Source organism: Ranitomeya imitator, chromosome 4 (genome assembly GCF_032444005.1).
Source record: "Ranitomeya imitator isolate aRanImi1 chromosome 4, aRanImi1.pri, whole genome shotgun sequence".
NCBI classification, from domain to species: Eukaryota; Metazoa; Chordata; class Amphibia; order Anura; family Dendrobatidae; genus Ranitomeya; species Ranitomeya imitator.
The window spans coordinates 490,746,919-490,769,316 of NC_091285.1; the positions used below are offsets into that span (position 1 = coordinate 490,746,919).

The 22,398-nt window shown below is 44.4% G+C and overlaps 1 pseudogene; it reads left to right on the top strand.

The window, feature by feature from the left end:
* The first annotated feature begins 189 nt into the window (after positions 1-189).
* Positions 190-18,984, top strand: LOC138674570 (uncharacterized; annotated as a pseudogene).
* The last annotated feature ends 3,414 nt before the right edge of the window (positions 18,985-22,398 follow it).

The following is a 22,398-nucleotide window of genomic DNA, read 5'->3' on the forward strand; positions in this document are numbered from 1 at the left end:
GTGATCTGCAGGTGGACTGTCCTGTTTCCTGGCTGCATTTCGGAGGATATCGTGTGCTGTGTTTTTTGTTTATTTGAACATTAAAGAGACATTTTCTATTGAACTTTGCTGGGTCGCTGCCTTATCACTGCACAGAGTGCTACCACTGCACTACATATGGTGAAGAATGCGGACAGTGTGAACTGAGGCATGCCCCAAAGCATGCTGCATGTCGATGAACAAGTCTGCTGGGAAAAAGAAGGAGCTTTTGAAGCAGGTGGTTCTCATGCAGCAAGAGGCACTGCAGTTCCAGCAGGAGTAACAGCAAGAGGCTCTGCAGTTCCAGCAGCAGCAACAAGAGACGCTGCAGTTCTGGCAGCATCAGCAAGAAGCACTGCAATTGCAGTAGCTGCTACTGAACCATTAAAGAGGAGACCCCTAAGGTGAGGGGCGATCAGAGGGTGTACCAGTGGTTCTTTGCTGAGACTCGTCCCGCCAGGTCTCAAGCGTTTGACTTATTACAGTTGGTGGTGGAGGAATGGCTCCACCATGAAACTTTGACCCTGGCCCAGATGGTAGAGAGTGGTGGTCGACCAGCTGGTGAAGGCTCTGCTGGTTGTCATGCAGTATTGGGTGGGGCAAGGGGACCTGGGCACTCTGGACCAGCAGATAAGCTGGATTGAGAGGTATGCAGCCACTCAGGACTTTGTACAGGAGCAGGAGTGCAGGTTTACTCACCGGGTGTCTGTGTATACCCAGCCAGTTTGTACCGCCCCTACAGGCACTGCCGGCAGTGAACCGTGGCTGTACAAGGTACTCATGAATGGGTACCATACAAAGGATCTCCTAAACTCGGGGAGCATAGTGACTTTGGTTCATGGGTCCCTTGTTGCTTGGGACAACCCCAAAGGATGGAAAGTGAAGGTGATGGGTAGGGTTGAGCGAAACGGGTCGTTCATTTTCAAAAGTCGCCGACTTTTGGCAAAGTCGGGTTTCATGAAACCCGATCCGACCCCTGTGCGGGGTCGGCCATGCGGTACGCGACTTTCGCGCCAAAGTCGCGTTTCAATGACGCGAAAAGCGCCATTTCTCAGCCAATCAAGGTAAACGCAGAGTGTGGGCAGCGTGATGACATAGGTCCTGGTCCCCACCATCTTAGAGAAGGGCATTGCAGTGATTGGCTTGCTGTCCGCGGCATCACAGGGGCTATAAAGGGGCGTTCCCGCCGACCGCCATGTTACTGCTGCCGATCTGAGCTTAGGGAGAGGTTGCTGCCGCTTCGTCAGAAGCAGGGATAGCGTTAGGCAGGGTCCATTAACCACCAAACCGCTTGTGCTGTAGTGATTTCCACAGCCCAACACCACCTTCGGTGTGCAGGGACAGTGGAAGCTACATTTTTTTTTTCCTCAGCGCTGTAGCTCATTGGGCTGCCCTAGAAGGCTCCCTGATAGCTGCATTGCTGTGTGTACGCCGCTGTGCAAACCAACTGCTTTTTTCAAAGCACAAATCCTCTTGTTCCTTCCTTTCTGCACAGCTATCTTGTTTGTTTGTCCACACTTTTTATTTAATTTGTGCATCAGTCCACTCCTTATTGCTGCCTGCAATACCTGGCTGAGATTACTGCAGGGAGATAGTAATTGAAGGACAGTTCCTTTTTTTTTTTTTTTGTGGGAGATTAAGATTGGCATTTCTGCTAGAGTGCCATCCCTGTCTGTGTCATCTCTCACTCAGTGGGCCATAGAAAGCCTATTTATTTTTTTGCTTGATTTGGGTTCTAAAATCTACCTGAAAAAATCACTACATCAATCAGTGGGAGAAAAATATTGGCCTCAGGGCTTGTGTGCCACTCCTTACTCCTGTGTGTGCCATCTCTCACTCAGTGGGCCGTAGAAAGCCTATTTATTTTTTTGCTTGATTTGGGTTCCAAAATCTACCTGAAAAAATCACAACATCAATCAGTGGGAGAAAAATATTGGCCTCAGGGCTTGTGTGCCACTCCTGACTCCTGTGTGTGCCATCTCTCACTCAGTGGGCCATAGAAAGCCTATTAATTTTTTTGCTTGATTTGGGTTCTAAATTCTACCTGAAAAAATCAATAAATCAATCAGTGGGAGATTAATATTGGCCTTTGGGCTTGTGTGCCAGTCCTAAGCGTGCCATCTCTCTCTCTCAGATAGTGGGCCATAGAAAGCCTATTTATTATTTTTTGTATTGGGTTTATAAATTTTCCCTGGAAAAAAAAAAAAAAGTGGGAGATTAATATTGGCCTCTGGGCTTGTGTGCCAGTCCTGAGCGTGCCATCTCTCTCACAAATAGTGGGCCATAGAAAGCCTATTTATTTTTTGCGTTGATTTGGGTTCTAAATTCTACCTGAAAAAATCAATAAATCAATCAGTGGGAGATTAATATTGGCCTTTGGGCTTGTGTGCCAGTCCTAAGCGTGCCATCTCTCTCTCTCAGATAGTGGGCCATAGAAAGCCTATTTATTATTTTTTTTATTGGGTTTATAAATTTTCCCTGGAAAAAAAAAAAAAAAGTGGGAGATTAATATTGGCCTCTGGGCTTGTGTGCCAGTCCTGAGCGTGCCATCTCTCTCACAAATAGTGGGCCATAGAAAGCCTATTTATTTTTTGGGTTGATTTGGGTTCTAAATTCTACCTGAAAAAATCAATAAATCAATCAGTGGGAGATAAATATTGGCCTCTGGGCTTGTGTGCCACTCCTGACTCCTGTGTGCGTCATCTCTCACTCAGTGGGCCCTAGAAAGCCTATTTTTTGTTTTATTTGTTTTCTAAATTCTCCCTGAAACAATCATTTTATTTTATTTGGTTTCTACATTATTCCTGAAAAATTCATTTTTTTGTATTTTTTTTTTCTAAAGTCTCCCTGAAAAAAAAAAAAAAATCAAATCAGTGGGAGATTAATATTGCCCTTTCTGCTTGTGTGCCAGTCTTGACTCCTGGGTGTGCCATCTCTCTCTCTCTCCAATTGTGGGCCATAGAAAGCCTATTAATTTTTTTGCTTAATTTGGGTTCCAAAATCTACCTGAAAAAATCACTAAATCAATCAGTGGGAGATAAATATTGGCCTCTGGGCTTGTGTGCCACTCCTGACTCCTGTGTGCGTCCTCTCTCACTCAGTGGGCCCTACAAAGCCTATTTTTTTTTTTATTTGTTTTCTAAATTCTCCCTGAAACAATCATTTTATTTTATTTTGTTTCTAAATTCTTCCTGAAAAATTCATTTTTTTGTATTTTTTTTTTCTAAAGTCTCCCTGAAAAAAAAAAAAAAAATCAAATCAGTGGGAGATTAATATTGCCCTTTCTGCTTGTGTGCCAGTCTTGACTCCTGGGTGTGCCATCTCTCTCTCTCTCTCCAATTGTGGGCCATAGAAAGCCTATTAATTTTTTTGCTTGATTTGGGTTCCAAAATCTACCTGAAAAAATCACTAAATCAATCAGTGGGAGATAAATATTGGCCTCTGGGCTTGTGTGCCACTCCTGACTCCTGTGTGCATCCTCTCTCACTCAGTGGGCCCTACAAAGCCTATTTTTTTTTTATTTGTTTTCTAAATTCTCCCTGAAACAACCATTTTATTTTATTTTGTTTCTAAATTCTTCCTGAAAAATTCATTTTTTTTTTTTTTTTCTAAAGTCTCCCTGAAAAAAAAAAAATCAAATCAGTGGGAGATTAATATTGCCCTTTCTGCTTGTGTGCCAGTCTTGACTCCTGGGTGTGCCATCTCTCTCTCTCTCCAATTGTGGGCCATAGAAAGCCTATTAATTTTTTTGCTTGATTTGGGTTCCAAAATCTACCTGAAAAAATCACTAAATCAATCAGTGGGAGATAAATATTGGCCTCTGGGCTTGTGTGCCACTCCTGACTCCTGTGTGCGTCCTCTCTCACTCAGTGGGCCCTACAAAGCCTATTTTTTTTTTATTTGTTTTCTAAATTCTCCCTGAAACAACCATTTTATTTTATTTTGTTTCTAAATTCTTCCTGAAAAATTCATTTTTTTGTATTTTTTTTCTAAAGTCTCCCTGAAAAAAAAAAAAAATCAAATCAGTGGGAGATTAATATTGCCCTTTCTGCTTGTGTGCCAGTCTTGACTCCTGGGTGTGCCATCTCTCTCTCTCTCCAATTGTGGGCCATAGAAAGCCTATTAATTTTTTTGCTTGATTTGGGTTCCAAAATCTACCTGAAAAAATCACTAAATCAATCAGTGGGAGATAAATATTGGCCTCTGGGCTTGTGTGCCACTCCTGACTCCTGTGTGCGTCCTCTCTCACTCAGTGGGCCCTACAAAGCCTATTTTTTTTTATTTGTTTTCTAAATTCTCCCTGAAACAATCATTTTATTTTATTTTGTTTCTAAATTCTTCCTGAAAAATTCATTTTTTTGTATTTTTTTTTTCTAAAGTCTCCCTGAAAAAAAAAAAAAAATCAAATCAGTGGGAGATTAATATTGCCCTTTCTGCTTGTGTGCCAGTCTTGACTCCTGGGTGTGCCATCTCTCTCTCTCTCCAATTGTGGGCCATAGAAAGCCTATTAATTTTTTTGCTTGATTTGGGTTCCAAAATCTACCTGAAAAAATCACTAAATCAATCAGTGGGAGATAAATATTGGCCTCTGGGCTTGTGTGCCACTCCTGACTCCTGTGTGCGTCCTCTCTCACTCAGTGGGCCCTACATAGCCTATTTTTTTTTATTTTTGTTTTCTAAATTCTCCCTGAAACAATCATTTTATTTTATTTTGTTTCTAAATTCTTCCTGAAAAATTCATTTTTTTGTATTTTTTTTTTCTAAAGTCTCCCTGAAAAAAATAAAAAATCAAATCAGTGGGAGATTAATATTGCCCTTTCTGCTTGTGTGCCAGTCTTGACTCCTGGGTGTGCCATCTCTCTCTCTCCAATTGTGGGCCATAGAAAGCCTATTAATTTTTTTGCTTGATTTGGGTTCCAAAATCTACCTGAAAAAATCACTAAATCAATCAGTGGGAGATAAATATTGGCCTCTGGGCTTGTGTGCCACTCCTGACTCCTGTGTGCGTCCTCTCTCACTCAGTGGGCCCTACAAAGCCTATTTTTTTTATTTGTTTTCTAAATTCTCCCTGAAACAATCATTTTATTTTATTTTGTTTCTAAATTCCTCCTGAAAAATTCATTTTTTTGTATTTTTTTTTCTAAAGTCTCCCTGAAAAAAAAAAAAAAATCAAATCAGTGGGAGATTAATATTGCCCTTTCTGCTTGTGTGCCAGTCTTGACTCCTGGGTGTGCCATCTCTCTCTCTCTCCAATTGTGGGCCATAGAAAGCCTATTAATTTTTCTGCTTGATTTGGGTTCCAAAATCTACCTGAAAAAATCACTAAATCAATCAGTGGGAGATAAATATTGGCCTCTGGGCTTGTGTGCCACTCCTGACTCCTGTGTGCGTATTCTCTCACTCAGTGGGCCCTACAAAGCCTATTTTTTTTTTATTTGTTTTCTAAATTCTCCCTGAAACAATCATTTTATTTTATTTTGTTTCTAAATTCTTCCTGAAAAATTCATTTTTTTGTATTTTTTTTTTCTAAAGTCTCCCTGAAAAAAAAAAAAAATGAAATCAGTGGGAAATTAATATTGCCCTTTCTGCTTGTGTGCCAGTCTTGACTCCTGGGTGTGCCATCTCTCTCTCTCTCCAATTGTGGGCCATAGAAAGCCTATTAATTTTTTTGCTTGATTTGGGTTCCAAAATCTACCTGAAAAAATCACTAAATCAATCAGTGGGAGATAAATATTGGCCTCTGGGCTTGTGTGCCACTCCTGACTCCTGTGTGCGTCCTCTCTCACTCAGTGGGCCATAGAAAGCCTATTTTTTTATTTGTTTTCTAAATTCTCCCTGAAACAATCATTTCATTTTATTTGGTTTATAAATTCTTCCTTAAAAAATCATTTTTTTTATTTTTTTTTTTTCTAAAGTCTCCCTTTTAAAAAAAAAAAAAAATCAGTGGGAGATTAATATTTACATTTGCGCTTCAGTGACAGTCCTGCGTGCGTGGCATCTCTCTCATTTGTTGCCACCAACAACAGAGTGTGTAACATTGTGCCTGATTTTCGTTGTGGTCTCACCCACCTGTAAAGGGGTAGCTAAATCATACTGAAGTTATAGCTCACCGTGTAAGTTGTGTGACAGCAACAAATGCCGTTAGTTTGGTAACGTTTTTAAAACAATGAGGAAGTCTGATGGAAGAGGTCGTGGCCGGGGGCGTTCATTGTCAGCTGGTAATGAGGGTAGTGGTAGTGGTGGAGCATCAGGTGGTCGTGGGAAAAAAAATATTGCACCTAAGTCTGGAGCTGTGGAGCCAGGTTCGTCGTCTGGCTACACAAGGCCTCGAACGCTCCCTTTTCTGGGAGTAGGAAAACCGCTTTTAAAGCCGGAGCAGCAAGAGCAAGTTTTGGCTTATCTTGCTGACTCAGCCTCTAGCTCTTTTGCCTCCTCTCGTGAAACTGGTAAAAGTAAAAGCAGCGCGTCGTTAGTGGATGTTCACGGTCAGGGACAAGTCGCTTCCTTGTCCTCTTCAGCAAAAACAACAACAGAGAAGAATGCAGCAGGCGACACAACGGGTTACTCCATGGAGCTCTTTACACATACCGTCCCTGGCTTAGAAAGTGAAGCAGTTAACAGTCCATGCCCATTACAAGTTGAATCTGACATGGAGTGCACTGATGCACAGCCACAGCCAGACTACTATGCTGGTCCTTTGACTCAGACCACAACATTGCCCTCGCAGGGTAATGATCAAGAATCAGACCCTGATGAGACTATGTTGCCCCATCACGAACGCTATACCACCGACCGACACGGTGACACAGATGAAGTTGCACACGAGCTACAAGAAGAGGTAATAGATGACCCAGTTCTTGACCCCGATTGGCAGCCATTGGGGGAACAGGGTGCAGGCGGCAGCAGTTCTGAAGCGGAGGAGGAGGGGCCGCAGCAGGCATCAACATCGCAACAGGTTCCATCTGCCGGGCCCGTATCTTGCCCAAAACGCGTGGCAAAGCCAAAACCTGTTGGAGGACAGCGTGGCCATCCGGTTAAAGCTCAGTCTGCAATGCCTGAAAAGGTATCCGATGCTAGAAAGAGTGCAGTCTGGCATTTTTTTAAACAACATCCAATTGATCAGCGCAAAGTCATCTGTCAAAAATGTTCAACTACCTTAAGCAGAGGGCAGAATCTGAAAAGTCTCAATACAAGTTGCATGCATAGACATTTAACCACCATGCATTTGCAAGCTTGGACTAACTACCAAACGTCCCTTAAGGTTGTAGCACCCTCGGCCAATGAAGCTAGTCATCAACGCAACATCCCTTCCGGCAGTGTAGGGCCACCATTTTCTGCACCACCTGCAGTATCTGTGCAGGTTTCTTTGCCAGGCCAAAGCAGTCAGGGTCAGGGAATCACCAGTTTCGTAGTAGGAAACACTGCATCTAGGGCACCGGCGGCAACAATACCATCTCTCACCGTCTCTCAGTCTGCCATGTCCACCGGCACCCCCGCTAGTTCCACGATCTCCAGCTCTCCAGTCCAGCTCACCCTACATGAGACTATGGTTAGAAAAAGGAAGTACTTAGCCTCGCATCCGCGTACACAGGGTTTGAACACCCACATAGCTAGACTAATCTCGTTAGAGATGATGCCCTACCGGTTAGTTGAAAGCGAAGCTTTCAAAGCCCTGATGGACTACGCTGTACCACGCTACGAGCTACCCAGTCGACACTTTTTTTCCAGAAAAGCCATCCCAGCCCTCCACCAGCATGTTAAAGAGCGCATCGTCCATGCACTCAGTCAATCTGTGAGCACAAAGGTGCACCTGACAACAGATGCATGGACCAGTAGGCATGGCCAGGGACGTTACGTGTCCATCACGGCACACTGGGTAAATGTGGTGGATGCAGGGTCCACAGGGGACAGCAAGTTTGGGACAGTTCTGCCTAGCCCACGGTCTAGGAAACAGTTGGCTGTAGCCGTTCGCACCCCCTCCTCCTCGTCCTCCTGCAGAAGCGAGACCTCGTCCACAGACCGCAGTCGCACAACCACTCCATCCGCAGCTGCCACTGTTGCACACCAGGTCTCCCATTATGGGGCAGCTACTGGAAAACGTCAGCAGGCTGTATTGGCTATGAAGTGTTTGGGTGACAACAGACACACCGCTGAAGTTCTGTCCGAGTTCTTGCAGAAAGAAACGCAGTCGTGGCTGGGCACTGTAGATCTTGAGGCAGGCAAGGTAGTGAGTGATAACGGAAGGAATTTCATGACTGCCATCTCAATTCCCCAACTGAAACACATTCCTTGCCTGGCTCACACCTTAAACCTGGTGGTGCAGTGCTTCCTGAAAAGTTATCCGGGGTTATCCGACCTGCTCCTCAAAGTGCGTGGACTTTGCTCACATATCCGCCGTTCGCCCGTACACTCCAGCCGTATGCAGACCTATCAGCGTTCTTTGAACCTTCCCCAGCATCGCCTAATCATAGACGTTGCAACAAGGTGGAACTCAACACTGCACATGCTTCAGAGACTGTGTGAACAGAGGCGGGCTATTATGTTTTTGTGGGAGGATACACATACACGGGCAGGCAGTAGGATGGCAGACATAGAGTTGTCAGGTGTGCAGTGGTCGAAGATTCAAGACATGTGTCAAGTCCTTCAATGTTTTGAGGAATGCACACGGCTGGTTAGTGCAGACAACGCCATAATAAGCATGAGCATCCCCCTAATGCGTCTGCTGATGCAAAGTTTGACGCACATAAAGGATCAGGCGTCTGCAGCTGAGGAAGAGGAAAGCCTTGATGACAGTCAGCCATTGTCTGGCCAGGGCAGTGTACAGGACGAGGTAGCGGGCGAACTGGAGGAGGAGGAGGAGGAGGATGATGGGGATGATTATATTTTTAATGAGGAAGCTTTTCCGGGGCAAGTGGAAATTGTTGGCGCGGCAAGGCCGGGTTCTGGTTTTTGGAGGGACACAAGTGACGTGGATTTGCCTGAAACTGCCCCTCAACCAAGTACAACCACAGATTTGAGAACTGGAACTTTGGGCCACATGGCGGATTATGCCTTACGTATCCTCAAAAGGGACATACGCATAACAAAAATGATGAACGATGACGATTACTGGTTGGCCTGCCTCCTTGATCCTCGCTATAAAGGCAAATTGCAAAATATAATGCCACATGAGAACTTGGAACTAATATTAGCAACCAAACAATCAACTCTTATTGACCGTTTGCTTCTGGCATTCCCTGCACACAGCGCCCGTGATCGTTCTAACACGAGCTGCAGGGGCCAGCAGACCAGAGGTGTTAGAGGGGCAGAAATCAGAAGTGGCGTTGGCCAGAGGGGTTTTCTGACCAGGTTGTGGAGTGATTTTGCTATGACCGCAGACAGGACAGGTACTGCAGCATCAATTCAAAGTGACAGGAGACAACATTTGTCCAGTATGGTTACTAACTATTTTTCATCCCTTATCGACGTTCTCCCTCAACCGTCATTCCCATTTGATTACTGGGCATCAAAATTAGACACCTGGCCAGAATTGGCAGAATATGCATTGCAGGAGCTTGCTTGCCCGGCAGCTAGTGTCCTATCAGAAAGAGTATTCACTGCTGCAGGTTCAATACTAACAGAAAAAAGGACTCGTCTGGCTACCCAAAATGTAGATGATCTAACCTTCATTAAAATGAACCACAACTGGATTTCGAAATCTTTTGCCCCACCTTGCCCGGCTGACACCTAGCTTTCCTATGTAAAGGTCTTGCCTGTGGACTATTCTGAACGACTTTTCCAATCTCGTAATTTGCAGCACCTGATTGTCCAGCATCCGACATGTTAACACCTCCCTAAATGGCCAAAGTCCCCACACGGGGCCGTGGTATCGCCACTTGGCGCCAGCACCCGTGAGAGTACTGTTTGTCTGAAGAGGTGGGTGTGCCCGCTTTTGGTCGACGGCACTGCCACTAGGTCCCTCATAGTACAATAAAGTGTCTGGCGGTGGTGGTGCGCACCCAACGTCAGACACACCGTTGTAATATGAGGGGCCCTGGGCCTGTACCGCCGGCCACAAGACAGTCCCCCCCCCAGGTCAAACAGTGCTCTACGACTTGCAAAATTTTCTCTCACAGCTCCACCAATGTTTAGTCTATGCGCTGACATCCTTCAATGCCTGGCACTGTCAATACCATTGTATTGACATTTTTCTTATGTTAGGCCTTCGAAGCCTGTCTGCGGTCACTCCTTCCACTAGGCCTCCACTGACCTGTCTACTGCTGCCCGTGTTCCCCTGGAACCAATTTTAAATTGCCTACAGCCAGCCCAATTTTTTATGTTAGGGCTTCGAAGCCTGTCTGCGGTCCCTCCTTTCACTAGGCCTCCACTGACCTGTCTACTGCTGCCCGTCTACCCCTTGAACCAACATCAGAAAATATAAAAATAAGTATTTTGGTTATAAAAAAGAAAATACTGGAGAGATATCAAATGCAGACATTTTAACATTAAAAACAAACACATACAACAAAAATCTGGTACAGTACTAAAAATGGCCACCAGCTACAATAACTTTCTCCTGCAAGTAGTTAACTGAAAGTTTTTTTCAATTTAAAACACAGATATGGCATCCACCGAGTGTTGTCCTGTCGCGTCTTCTTTATATTATTGCCAAGAAGATGCAAAACAATGAAAATAATAAAATCATTATTTACCAAAAAAATAGAGTAAGTCAAAACCACATTGCAAATAAACATTCATTACAAATAAAGAAGCAGGGCGCGTCCGAGGGTGAGTATATACCTAATAAGAATATAATCACCCTCGGACGCGCCCTGCTTCTTTCCGACAGCCTTCCTTCCTAAGAATCAGCCCTTCCGTGGTGTAGAGAGAGGGTTTGTTACACTCCAAGGTGTTCCCCAGGTTGCCTTTCCTGAGCTTCGATCTTCATGCTCTCGTTTAGTAGTTGTCGGAAAGTAGGCTGCATTAGGCCTACAAATTGGGTATGGGGTGGAGAGAGATGGTGTGTTACACTCCAAGGTGTTCCCCAGGTTTCCTTGCCATTGCTTCGGTCTTCTGACTCTCGTTTAGTAGTTGTAGAAAACTACACTGCATTAGGCCTACAAAATGGGTATTGGGTGGAGAGAGATGGTGTGTTACACTCCAAGGTGTTCCCCAGGTTTCCTTGCCATTGCTTCGGTCTTCCGACTCTCGTTTAGTAGTTGTAGAAAACTACACTGCATTAGGCCTACAAAATGGGTATCGGGTGGAGAGAGATGGTGTGTTACACTCCAAGGTGTTCCCCAGGTTTCCTTGCCATTGCTTCGGTCTTCCGACTCTCGTTTAGTAGTTGTAGAAAACTACACTGCATTAGGCCTACAAAATGGGTATCGGGTGGAGAGAGATGGTGTGTTACACTCCAAGGTGTTCCCCAGGTTTCCTTGCCATTGCTTCAGTCTTCCGACTCTCGTTTAGTAGTTGTAGAAAACTACACTGCATTAGGCCTACAAAATGGGTATCGGGTGGAGAGAGATGGTGTGTTACACTCCAAGGTGTTCCCCAGGTTTCCTTGCCATTGCTTCGGTCTTCCGACTCTCGTTTAGTAGTTGTAGAAAACTACACTGCATTAGGCCTACAAAATGGGTATCGGGTGGAGAGAGATGGTGTGTTACACTCCAAGGTGTTCCCCAGGTTTCCTTGCCATTGCTTCGGTCTTCCGACTCTCGTTTAGTAGTTGTAGAAAACTACACTGCATTAGGCCTACAAAATGGGTATCGGGTGGAGAGAGATGGTGTGTTACACTCCAAGGTGTTCCCCAGGTTTCCTTGCCATTGCTTCAGTCTTCCGACTCTCGCTTAGTAGTTGTAGAAAACTACACTGCATTAGGCCTACAAAATGGGTATCGGGTGGAGAGAGATGGTGTGTTACACTCCAAGGTGTTCCCCAGGTTTCCTTGCCATTGCTTCGGTCTTCCGACTCTCGTTTAGTAGTTGTAGAAAACTACACTGCATTAGGCCTACAAAATGGGTATCGGGTGGAGAGAGATGGTGTGTTACACTCCAAGGTGTTCCCCAGGTTTCCTTGCCATTGCTTCGGTCTTCCGACTCTCGTTTAGTAGTTGTAGAAAACTACACTGCATTAGGCCTACAAAATGGGTATGGGGTGGAGAGAGATGGTGTGTTCCACTCCAAGGTGTTCTCCAGGTTGCCTTTCCTGAGCTTCTATCTTCAGGCTCTCGTTAAATTGTGGTTAAATGGAACAACTGCATTTGGCGTACTAGTTGGTTTGGGGCCTACTAACAGTGTCTGCCGCTCCTTGCTGTTCTCCTGGTTTCCTGTCCTGAAATTCCGTTTTCAGGCGCTCGTTAAGTAGTTGTTAATGTTAGACTGCATTTGGCCTACTAGTTGGGTTGGGGCCTACTATCGGTGTCTGCCACTCCTTGCTGTTCTCCTCCACTGAACAAAGCTGTGCCGCCTGTTTACTACGGTTGCCAATTTTGAACTGCATTTCGACTACTTACTGATTTGGGCCTACTCTCTGTGTCAGCCTCTCATTCCAGTTGTCCTCCACTGCAATGCCCCCTGGTTATTCCTGTGTTACCAATTTTGAACTGCATTTAGCCAACTTTATTCTTTGGGCCTATATCTGTGTTTCCTCCTCATCCTGCCCATTGCCCAGCCAGTGATAGATGAGTCTGCTGGTACATTGACCCATAACGCAACATTCCCCGTGCACGCTACACAACAACATTGTGACCCTGCTGAAAGTCAGGTTGCTCTTCCCGCATACCATACCACCTTACACGGTGACAAAGAGGAAGGTGCAGATGAAAGTGCAGGTTCCTTCATCAGGTGGGGGGAGGAATACTCGTTGGCGACGTCACTGGCACAGGGCCTCTCATAGTACGCAAAAGTGTTGCTGCCGGTGGGAGGCGCCCCCGCCGTGCAAACACACCGCCATACTTTGAGGGGCCCTGTGCCAGTGCCAATGCCAACGAGTGGGCCCCCCCTGCTTGCTCAGGATCACAGCACTTGCAAAGTTTAAATACTTACCTTACCTTAACTATTATTATAAGGGAAATTAAGATTGACAAGCTTCATTAAGAAGAATGCATGGTTTTGGCATTAAAATGGGCACTTTAGGTGTTTTCCTGGCCCCCACTCACTGCCGACTATGCTGCCCCATTGACTTGCATTGGGTTTCGTGTTTCGGTCGATCCCGACTTTACGTCATAATCGGCCAATTTCACTCGACCCGACTTTTGAGATAGTCGGGTTTCGCGAAACCCGGCTCGACTCTAAAAAGGTCAAGGTCGCTCAACTCTAGTGATGGGTATCCATGGGGAAATCCGGGAGTACCCATCTGCGGAGGTCACTTTTTCTACATCATGTGGAGACATTAAACACGTGGTGGGAGTGGTGAGGACCCTTCCATATGGGGCTGTGTTGGGAAGAGACTTGACAATGTTCTGGTCCCTGTGGGAGACAAGGGTAAACCCTCTCAAGGTAAATGTTGTTCTGGGCATAGAACCCGAAGATCCCTAGTCAGTGATACCTGCCATAGAACTCACCAACCTAGGGACAGAGTGTAACCCTGATAGGTTCCCCCTAGAGGTATTGGCAGGAGAGGCTGAAGATGTTGTTCCCAAAGATCTCGAGTCAGGGATACCTGCAATAGGGGTCACCAACCTAGGGACAGAGTGTAACCCTGATAGGTTCCCCCTAGAGGTATTGGCAGGAGAGGCTGAGGATGTTGTTCCCAAAGATCTTGAGTCAGGAATACCTGCAATAGGGGTCACCAACCTAGGGACAGAGTGTAGCCCTGATAGGTTCCCCCTAGATGTTGTGGCAGGAGAGGTCGTGGAGACCCCACAGAACCCTGAGCTGGAAATGTCCCCTGGTAAGTTCAGGACAGCTCATTTCCAGTGTCCCACACAGACACATAGGTATAAAAGCTCATGTATAAAAAGAAAGCCAGGAGAAACCGGGAGTGTGTGGTCACAGAGGCGACTAGGGATTTATGCACGAGGAACCCTCTGGCACCGGCCAAGGATGTGGCCGGGGGTCAGGGTAAAAAGGATAGGGCTCTCGCTAGACAGCAGCGTTGGGAGGCTCACGTTGGGAGGCTCACGTGGTATGGATGAATGCCTGGAGGTGCCGAGGCGAACATCGACTTTTCAGCATGACATGGACGCTGAGGCACGGGTAAAGGTACAGAGGAAACAGTACCAAGGGCTCAAAGGCAGGTTCTTAGGTCATGGGATGGGCTGCAGGGTTAGTGAACCCCAAACAAACAAGGTTGAGACCACCCAAAACTGTCCCAAATCTACCGTTAGTCAGGAAAGTGGGCGTGTCTTCTGCAATGAAGAACAGGGAGGCGGGTTGTCACGTAACAAAGTATGGAGGAGAAACACAAAGAGTAGGGATGCATGCATCAATCATTGGTTTCGGTTCCTACTAAGTTTCTCAGTACAGTGTCGGGTAGGGGTGTCACAGGGTCATGCGGGTGCCCTATCACACACTCATGTGGGGTGACAAGTGTTCAACCCCACAGATTTGAACAGAGGGAGGGGGTACTTGAGGCAGTGACTGGTGTTACATGTGAGGGTCATTGTATGTTCCCCTCAGGATGCACACACAGGCATACTGAGGCCATGAGAGTGCATTGCAGTCACAGGCGTAGCTGTGGTTGCAATGCAGACTAAAGTGAGTATATGTCTTGGACATGCTGGTTGTCCAAGGCAGATTTAGGGAAACATCATGCAGGGAGCAGGGAAAGGGATTAGTGGTGCCTCACCGGAATCCAAATGAACACAGCTGCCAGGAACAAGTGGCTGGATACCACTCAATAGCAACAGCAAAAAGGAAAAGAAAAAGTTCCAGCACCAGGCGTCTCTTCATAAAATTTTTAGTACTTTATTCTCATATCAAGAAAAAAACATCATGTGGGGACGCAGCACCTAAGCGGGCATTTAGGGGCTGCATACCCACATGGTTTTTTCTTGACATGAGAATAAAGTACTAAAGATTTTATGAAGAGACGCCTGGTGCTGGAGATTAAAGGAAAACCTCCTCTGGGCTTTTTGTGTTTTCAAACAGACTACAGGATGGCAGTGGTGCAGTCCGTTTCATTCCAGGCCAGTTTTTCCATGTGGCTGATGGCCAAAGATTCAAATTAAAAACCCTGTAGTATAGGGTTTGGGTGTGTCAGGTTCAGAGTCAGTGTCAGTCTGGTGTTTGGAGGAGTACAGAGCAAAAGGCTCTGCAGTGCTCCACCTGTGTGAGGCAACACAGGCCAGTGGAGCCAAATGGCCAAGTCAGCTGAAAAGCTTGGCACCCACAGCGTACAGAGTGGTGTAGTCGACCACAGGAACAGGTCAGAGGTGGACTGGCGTGTTTAGTGACTGTAAACTGGAGGATATGGTTCCTGGCTGCGATCTGGAGGATATTGTGTACTGTGTAATGCTGTAAGTAGAAACCTTAACATGGCAGTGCAGTCACCCACGGCAACCGGTCAGAGGTGGACTGGCGTGTTTAGTAACTGTAATCCAGAGAATATGTGCCAGGCTGCGAACCGGAGATGGACTGTCTTGTTTCCGGCTGTGATCCGGAGGTGGAATGTCCTGGTTCTCGTGCTACCACTGACTACAGATTATAACATAATACATATTGTACGATAAAAAAATACATTAAATAACATGACAAAACAAGCAACAGACTTTTAGGGTATGTGCACACGTATTCTTGAGGTCTGCGGAGTTTTCCGCAGCAGATTTGTGAAAACCGCAGGTAAAAGGCACTGCATTTTACCTGCGGATTTCCTGCGGGGTAACCTCGGATTTACCGCAGTTTTTGTGCGGATTCCACTTCGGTTTTACACCTGCGGTTTTCTATTATGGAGCAGGTGTAAAACCGCTGTGGATTCTGCACAAAGAATTGACATGCTGCGGGATGTAAACCACTGCGTTTCGCGCGTTTTTTTCCGCAGCATGTGCAATGCAGATTGCGTTTCACATAGGTTTACATTGTACTGTAAAAACATGGGAAACTGCTGCGGACCCGCAGCTGCAGAAACGCTGCGGATCCGCAGCAAAATCTGCAGCGTGTGAACATAGCCTTAGGGTGTGTGCACTCATATGGTATCTGCAGCAATTTTTTTCCCTGCAAATACTATGTGGTTAACAATAAAAAATGCTGCTTAAAAATGCACTTTTTGAATTTTCTCATGTGTTTTTGGAGATGTTTTCTATGCTTTTTCTTTCCCATTAAGTTAAATAGGTGAAAAACTGTGCAAAAATGCTGAAAGAATTGGCATGCTGCAGATTTGAAACTGTTTCAAATCTGCAAGGAAAAAATAATGGCATGTACATGAGATTTCAGTAATCTTATTCACTTTGCTGGTATTGTAAAACATTGCTTTTTTGTGGCAAGAATGTGCAGGGGGAAATAGCGGCAAAAATGCAACATGTGAACAAGCCCATAGGGTATGTGTCCACGTTCAGGATTGCATCAGGATTTGGTCAGGTTTTTATGCAGGTAAAATCCTGACCAAATCTGCATCTGAGGTCACTGGCAGGTCACCTGCGTTTTCCATGCGTTTTTTGACGCGTTTTTGATGCGTTTTTTATGTATGCGTTTTTTATGCGTTTTACAATTGCAAGCTTTTTTTGGTGAAAGTGGCAATAAAGCTTATTGAAAGGTGCCTTCTGGGAAGGGGAAAAAAAAAGGGATTTCCTGTTTGCAAATTTTTTGCAGCAATGCCTCTAGTTTTATTGCCAAACCAAAGGAAGAGAATTATCTACTTGATAATTCTCATTATGAGGCTAAATATGCTTCAAACAGTAAGTATTTATTAACCCCATAATGACTGTGTGTATTTCTGTTTTCGCTCCTTTTCTTTCAAGAGCCATAACTTTGTGGGTTTTTTTTCATATGGCCATGTGAGGGTATTTTTTTTTACGGGACTGTTGTCCTTTTGAATGACATCATTTGGTTAGACCATGTCGTGTAACAGAAATTGTCCATAATTTTCAAAGTGCAGTTAATTTGTCCAAAAACATGAAATCCCACACTTGTTTATTGTCTTTTTTGTTGCTAGGTTCAATAAATGCTAAAACTGACCTGCTATATGATTTTCCAGGTCATTACAAGTTCGTAGACACCAAACATGTCTTGGTAATTTTTTTATAAAAATGTAGTTGAAAAATTTAACACTTTCATTTTTCCAATACCCGTACTGTTTTGTTTTTTTTCATGATCTTTTCATGAGCTTTTGAAAGTGGCATTTTACTAGTAAATAGGTGCTGGTGGCTCGTGATTCCACTTGCGCCTATTGCGTGCACATGGCAGATAATGAAATCATTGGACATGTCCTGGCTTTGATGCAGGGTCACAGCGGGAGCACACATGAAAGCGGGTGGCCTGCCATCAGATGTACTATACCGTGCAATGATATAAAAAAATTATTTTATTTTTTTTGTTGGGGGGGGGGGGGGGATTTTTGTATGACCTTTTTTGTAAATTTTATCTTTTTCAAGCAGCAACGAGCACGAAGAAGGCACCGCTTCTGGGTTCACCCCCTTCTTGAGGAGCGTCCAGAAAAGGGTCACTTTATCAATCTATACGCTGATTTGCGCAGGTGTGTATTTTTTCTTTTTTTTTTTTCCACACACAATTATACATTTTTCATTTATGTGATTTTAACATTGTTATGCAGATATCCAGAAAAGTTTCAGTCATTTTGCCGGCTTACCATCAATTGCTTTGATGATTTGTTACAAATTCTTCGTCCACATTTAACCCTTCAAGACACAGTTATGCGGCAGGCTATCTGTGCTGATGAAAGGCTGCTCATCACCTTGCGGTAATTTAAAAAAATAGTTTAAATTAATTTAGTCTCACCATTCCAGTACACACAACAATGCACCCTGTGATTGTTTGCAGCGGTCATGTGATGTCAGCATTGCTTTAATAGTTTTCCAATAAGAAGCCATACTAATACCACCTTGTTGATGCTACCAATCACTTATGATATTAATGTTTACTAATAAACCTATTTTTTTTTTTGTGTCGCTTCAGATTTTTGGCCACAGGAGAGAGCTTTGCATCCCTGCATCTTCAATTTTGAGTTGGAAAGTCAACCATTTCTAAAATTGTTAGACGCACATGCGATGTTATCTGGCAGAAATTGCAGCCCATAGTGATGCCTTCCCCAACCGAGGAGACTTGGCGTCAGGTAGCAGCAGGCTTTCACACTGTTGCCAACTTCCCAAACTGCATAGGTGCAGTTGATGGAAAGCATGTAAGAGTGATTCAGCCTCCACGGTCCGGATCTGTGTTCTACAATTATAAAAAATATTTCTCGGTTATCCTGATGGCGGTGGCTGACGCGCATTACAAGTTTGTGGCCATCGATATTGGTGCCTATGGCAGAACGGGGGACTCCCGGGTGTTGAGAACTTCTCAGATTGGACTGCAAATTCTCCGAGATGGCATTACGCTCCCAGCCCCTCAACCTCTTCCAGGGACCACACATCCAGTCCCTTTTGTGATGGTATCGGATGAGGCTTTTCCACTTATGACAAACCTGCTGCGCCCATATCCACGAAGGGGACTGAATGCCCAGAAGAGGATTTTTAACTTTAGGCTGAGCCGGGCACAGAGAGTTGTGGAATGCACCTTCGGAATCATGGTTAGTCAGTGGAGGATCTTAAACACCGCCATACAGTTGGATATTAGGACAGTTGATTCTGTTGTAAAAGCTTGCTGTGTTCTTCACAATTATGTTAGGGACTACAGTCCTGAAGTAGATGTGGAGACACTGTATGAACATTTTGATACAGCAATCAACTGGGGTCCTACAGGTCCCAACATGAGTGGTTTGCGTGTTCGAGAAACCTTTGCTGATTATTTCATGAGTCCTGAGGGTGCCGTGCCATGGCAATACTCCTGTGTTGGTGGTGTGCAGCCTCAACAGCAAACATCCACTTGACAGGAGACATCACCAGGGCTCTGTTGTCGGATTGTGAGTGATGTAGTCAGAGTTGGTGACCATTGTAGCTTATTTGGAGTTGGAGTCTGTGTCATGCTAACTTAGCAGTCGGTCGTTTGCCTTTACAACTACGCAGACCTGGGCATCACGGACATAATTCTTCAGGAACAAAATTGAGAATGGTCCGATTTTTGGTTTATACGGTATACTTGTCCTGTTATGTTCTGTAAAAATAAATCTTTGAAACACTATGTGGTTTTATTATCTTTTGTTAACATTCCAAAAAATTGACAGGACTAATGTCTCTCTCTCTGTATATTTTTTTTTCAAGATGGTGGGTCTGAAGAGTCATATGTAATAAATAGTTTAACCTTTTTATAATATATTAATTTTGCACCATGAACGATAATGGTACCTATAGGTATACCATTAAAAAAATTTAGGGACAAGACAATTAAGCATTTGCTATATTGCTAAAGCATTGACCAAGTTTGTTACCTGTGACCCTTTCTCAATCATATCATTTTTTGCTAAGGTAATATGTTTTTATGTTATAAAGTACATGCTGTGGTTTTATTCTTTCCCTTTTTGTTTAATTAAAAAATTTTGTTTTTTAAATTTTACTGCCCGTAATAGCAATCTAGGCCGGTTTGGATTCTCTCGCATCAACACCCGGCGCCTCCGCCGCCACTGTGCTCTCAGTATGTTGCTGCATGTATTTATGTACAGCCGCACTCTCCTGTCCCGAGTGTCGGCAGCAGCGCCTACTGTTGATGCAAGAGACTTCTGCGAGTTTAGCACATCACAAACGCAAGAGTGCCCGTGCCAATCTGATGAAGTTGTGCCAAACATAACTTTACTAACTTAATAATCACAAATGAAAGTGATGAAATACAGTGAGGCACATTTTCAAAAGGTCATGCAATTAATCTGTAGCCTATATCACTATTTTTTCAACTAATTTAGTTAAAAAATACAAGTAAACAAATCAATTATACATACTTTTATTTAGAAAATTTTTATACAAAGAAAATAACTTATCAGAAGTCAAAGCTGTATACTAAATGCCACGGTGGCAACAGTAATCATGACCCACACACAAACCAACACCCACTCCGAAAAGTCATATAAAACAAATGAGAAAATGGGTGTAACAGGTGTGAAAATAGACAACCAGGTATAAACTTTATAAAAAAGCACATACAAAAATAACACATGGACCCGTAGAAGTGCCTGTGCGCAAAACGGCCGTCGTCCTCCCCTGTCACTCCCCCGCTCCCTCGTATACTCCAGCCTATGCCGCATCATGTTTGTGAAGGCTTAAGTGCTAAATAAAGGACATTTTTAGCTGAAGACAGATGGTGAGTGCCGCATTTCTTTCTTATACCTGCTCACAAAAATAAGGTACAATAACAGCAACACAATACACAATGTCAAAAGTCAACCAAGGCAAAAGACGTGCCAATATAAATGTCTAAGGTTGCATTGAATTTGGTATCAAATGCATGGTGAGTCCAGAAACATGAAGGCACAGTTGGCGATAGCTCATTAGTAGGTACTGCCAAAGACACAAGATTACCAGTATTGTTACCCAGGACCATGGACCGCTTGACCCACTTTCCTCTTATAACGTAAATAATACCAAAAATTGTTTTGTACAAAATAGATAACATTTTAAAGTTATAACAAACATATATTACAAGACACATGTATATGAGTAACAGTATGAAACGTGTATTATATGTATAGCATAAGCTGTTTAACCTTTTTTATTATGGACAAGGAATGGTGATACTCCCGTTAACATTATGAACAGAATAAGCATTTAATGGGTGAGGCCAGTTTCACAGTGGCGTGTGTGATACGAGAAGCTCTCAGGAGTCTCACGTATCAACACACAGGACAAGAGTGTGCATGTGCATGTATTTTTCTACAGCCGCACACTACAGGCCAGAGTGGCGTGGCTAGCGCCGGGTGTTGATAAGGGAGAGTCGGGACAGATTCTCGTATCCCACACGGCAGTGTGAAACTGGCCTCACCCATTAAATGCTTATTCTGTTCATAATGTTAACGGGAGTATCACCATTCCTTGTCCCTATAAAAAATTGGAAACAGCTTATTCTATCCATATAACATATTTTGTACTGTTATCCATATACATGTGTTGTAATATTTTTTTCCTATATTAAACATTGTTAGCTACAATTTTTCTTTCAGAAAGTTTTTTGGTTTTTATTGCACAATTCAACCACCATTTTGAACGGGACCCAAAACCTAATCAATATTGCAATTAAGGGGAATCTGTCACCCCCTTTGCCGCCTACAAGCTGCGTCCACTGCCATCAGCAGCGTATCAATAGCTTTCTGTAATGCAGTAGATAAGCTCACGATGTATCCTGAAAGATGAGAAAAAGAGGCTATATTATACTCACCCAGGGGCGGGCCTGGTGCTGTCCGTGTCCGATGAGTGTCGCAGGTCCAGGTCCTCCCATCTTCACACGATGACGTCCTCTTTACTTGCGCTTCGGCTCCTGCGCAGGCGTACTGATTTGCCCTGTTGAGGGCAGAGCAAAGTACTGCAGTGTGCAGGCGCTGGGAAAGGTCAGAGAGGGCCAGCACATGCGCACTGCATTACTTTGCTCTTCTCTCAACAGGACAAAGTGCGCCGAAGTGGCGACAGGAACACAGCCAGAGCACATCATTGTATGAAGATGGGAGGTGCCGGACCGGTATCGGCAACGCCCATGGGAGCGGACCACGCTGGGAAGGCCCCTGGGTGAGTATAATCTAACCTCTTTTTCTCATCTTTCAGGATACATCGGGGGCTTATCTACAGCATTCCAGAATGCATTACAGATTTCGATACATAAACCCCTGATGCCGGTGGGCACAGGTTATAACCAAAAAATGGGCTGACAGATTCCCTTTAATCAAACCAAATGTTTCTTATTTTTTGTAAAGTTTAGTTTAGGTTTTGGTAAGTGGGAGGTGAGGCTTCACAATGAGAAGGGGTAATGGAGGACCGGTAATCAGAAGTAGAAAGGTTGGCCATAAAGTCGGGTTGTGTAATAGAGGCAGTGGACAAGGGGTAGTTACTAGAAGTTAATAATAGAGAATTTCGGATGACAGAACTAGGATTACCGGAATCGTGAGGCGCACGTACAGCTGAAGAATAGGAACCACGGAAGGATGAAGAATGTGAAGGTGGAAAAGAGGATGAATGTTGAGATTGGAAAGAGGAAGTATGGGGGAAAGAGGAAGACTGTTGAGGTTGATAAGCGTTTTGAGGATGCTGATTAGTGGTCATGTCAGAGTTACGTTGTCGCAGTGCTATAGCTTCTATTGCATTACAAATGTCACTACCATTGATTTCAATGGTGCATTTTTGAAACATAGAGATTACATTACACACAA